This window comes from Aptenodytes forsteri, unplaced genomic scaffold (genome assembly GCF_000699145.1).
Source record: "Aptenodytes forsteri isolate BGI_AS27 unplaced genomic scaffold, ASM69914v1 Scaffold88, whole genome shotgun sequence".
Lineage (NCBI taxonomy): Eukaryota > Metazoa > Chordata > Aves > Sphenisciformes > Spheniscidae > Aptenodytes > Aptenodytes forsteri.
Genome location: NW_008795948.1, coordinates 2,638,984 through 2,642,310, shown reverse-complemented (window position 1 = coordinate 2,642,310; position 3,327 = coordinate 2,638,984). Strand labels below are relative to the sequence as shown.

Sequence of the window (3,327 nt, the reverse complement as noted above, 5' to 3'; positions counted from 1 at the left end):
TATTGCGGTCTTTAGAGTAGTCTTAGAAATATTAATATCAGGCACTAGTAGGTAGAAAACTGGAGAGCAAGAGGAGGTTAGCAAAAACGTGAAAGGTGGAACAGAGGCATGAGGTAAATTATATCTGAAATTCAAGAGATAAACCAATGCTCAAGAAGCGGGAAAATAAAGAATAAAATAATTGACTGACTTTATTTCCCCTCTCCAGTTTTTTTTTTTTTAAATCAATTATCTTTTCTTCAAGTCAGTGTGATCTAGGGCTCTCCATTGTCACTGACTTGAATTTGTATGCTGTCTTAACTTTACTCTTCTTTTAGTGTCCTCAAATAATGCTGTATGAAAACACTTGGGGCTTGTGAAAGGCACTTCACTGATATCTAGTGTAGTCTCTGTAACACTTGTGGAGAAACAAGGTATAGAAGAGACCTCAGAGAGGTTTCTGTATGAATTATAACCTGGTGCAGGAGGAAGGCTTCTGCAGCGAAATAACTGAATGCCTTTTGGAGGCTTGCTGTGGAAGAGTCTTCCTGGTTAACACTGCGTATTTTTCTGAGCAGTATTGTATTCAACTTTCAAAAGGCAAGAATCTTTGGTAATCGTCTCAACTCACGACAGATGTTTAAAAGCTAAATGCAAACACTCAAATACAGAAGGAAAAAATGTCATTTTGCTTATGACTTTTTTTCCTGTATCAATTCTTTCATCTCAGAGTTGCATTGCTAATAAAACAGCTATAGAGCAAAAGTTTAAAATACATAAATTGTAAACTTTTGCACCTGTAGAACTTCTATTATGAAAGAAAAGGAATTTTCCATCTCTGCAGTGAAACAATCATTCAGGTTTCAAAAGCTGTTTTATCAACCCTCGGATGTAGAGGAAGGGTTTGTTGTTTAATTTTTCAATGCTTTTTTTAGTATTAAACTCAACTATTGTAACCAATGTACTATTAACTTTTTCCAGGTTTCGCTAAATGGTACGCAGTTTACAGACAGTTCTGTTGGATCAGAATTCACAGGTGTTTCTCAGGTATGTGCAGCCAAATTTTGTGGGTGTATATGACAGCAGAATTATTTATTAAACAGTATTAAATGTACTCGAGAAAACTCTTCAAAAAGATCTACATCTCTGTTTGAGATTGGGACTTGGCTAACTGAAGTCAATTTCTGATGACTTCACTATTCAAGCTTTAAAAAGCAGTGAAAGCTACTATTTCTAAAGTAAGATTTTATTGTTATAATAAGCTTGAAATTGGACATAGATGTAAAAAAAAGCTATGCAGTTTTATGGTAATAAAGTTATTCTTAGAAATAAATCTAAATACATAGCAGAGATGCAGTTATTTCTGTTCCAGCTTGTCCTACTTCCAGCTTTCATTTATGAATGTTATAGCTGAACATGTTTCAGAGAGAAAGTGAGACTGGGTGTTTTCTTAGAGATGCATCACATTTTTTTGAAGCTTGACTAGTGGAAAAATATCTTGCTTTTCTCAAAATGTACACTTTGCTCTGATTACACTGAAGACACATACAAATGTATGTGTGACCTAATTCCAAGCTCATCTAATCCAGGAAGAGTTTACTGCTGCTGTTGAAATGGTCACATGAACAGTTACTGCGTTCATCTTTTAAATAAATAAGAAACTGCAATTCATAGCTTCATATTAGTATGACAGAGCCGTAATGGGAATCTGAGATGCTTATGGTCTAGATTTTGTCAAGGTTCTAAATGTCAATTTTGTTAGAAATAAACTGCTTAGAAATTTTCATTCTTAGCAGTTGATTTGCATCGTGCTCTAGTAACCAAGTGCTTTCATTTGAACTTCATATCTGTCATAAATACGGGCCCAGTTGGGAGATTGTTAAGGTTTTACTGAGTCTGTGAAGTGGCCAGAGTTGATTGTTGTTCCTGCTGTATTTGCCATTGCTTTTTTAATGACCATGATGCAACTTTAAGCTAATTACACACACAAATCTTAACTTCTAGAAGTACTTCCAGTATGGCTGGAATATGTTTGCCATGATCCTTACCTTTGCAAAAGAGTAAGTGTCAGGTTGTCTAACTTCTGCACTCTTACATTTTTGTCCTCTGCTTTTCCTACTTGTTGGAAGATGTCCTGCAGATGATGTTCATAAGAATTTGCCTGCAATAGCTATAAAGATGTCATCGTCTTTCCAACAGAGACTTAATCTGGCTTCAAAAAAATTTATTTTAACAAGGAAACTTTCAGAGCTAAGGGGATGAGCTGCAATGGCCTCCTGCGTGCAGGGTTTTTAGACATTAGTAAGATCTGCAGTTGAGCACAGGTCAGCCAAGAGGAATGTCGAACTTAAGAAATCTGTTCATGCTTGTAGAGCCAATAAGGGGATGGTCGGGCCCAGCTTTTCAGGAGGCAGAGCAAGTCTTCCCCCATGAGAATGTTTTCTGAAAACCTGCAGTAGACACCTGGAGAAATTGTGTTCTATTTCTTGCCTTAGTGCTTCGGTGTGAGTTCTTGAAGTGGCATCAATAAGTAAAGAGATTAGCTGTACTTACTAGATCTATTAACTTAAATTTCTCAGGAACTTCTGAAAGGTAAGAAGATACTTTTGGAGATTAATTCAGTGTGTCTTTTTTTTTTATGCCTAGAGTTCTCAATTTTTCTTTCCATATTGCTGAGTCAGTCAGTTTTATAAATGCAAAGAACACAAAAATCAGAGTTCGTAATGCTGTGCCTTTTTTTTTTTAGACGTCAGCAATAGGGAATTGATTTGTTGTTGCTGTGAAGACAAGAGAGTTAGTGAATTGTGTTACAGCTTGATCTAGTCCTTTGCCCTAAAGAACTTTTCACCTGTGCTTGTGCTGTTCAGCCCTACAAAGGGGCTTTAAAGCCTCCCTTTAAAGCAGTATTTTTGTTAGTATTGAGATTGGAGCAGTATCTAGAGGGATGCTTGAATGACTTATTTAAATTTTGCCTTTCCTTTGAGAAAGAATTTAACTATTTTGAGGCTTACATGGAAGATGTTGCTAATTAAGGCAGAGCTGGTAGCTGTAATATAATCAGACAAATCTGTGATTCTGCCATTACAAGATGTTTTTTTCCAGTTGTGGTTTAACCTCAGCTGGCAACTGAGCATCACACAGCCGATCGCTCACTCTCCCCACCCCCAGTGGGATGGGGGAGAGAATTGGAAGAGTGAAAGTGAGAAAAACTCATGGGTTGAGATAAGAACAGTTTAATAATTGAAATAAATTAATAAAAATAACAACAATAATGATAAAAGAATGTACAAAGCAAGTGATGCACGATGCAATTGCTCACCACCTGCCGACTGATGCCCAGCCAGTCCC

The 3,327-nt window shown here is 36.6% G+C and overlaps 1 protein-coding gene across 1 annotated transcript in view; it reads left to right on the top strand.

The window, feature by feature from the left end:
* The first annotated feature begins 964 nt into the window (after positions 1 to 964).
* The window catches only part of FAM193A (family with sequence similarity 193 member A), a 55,602-nt gene continuing 53,239 nt past the window's right edge, over positions 965 to 3,327 (top strand). Inside the window, exon 1 of the mRNA XM_009285396.1 lies at positions 965 to 1,026. The gene's annotated coding sequence lies outside the window, so the exon portion shown is untranslated. The remainder of the gene's footprint in view (positions 1,027 to 3,327) is intronic.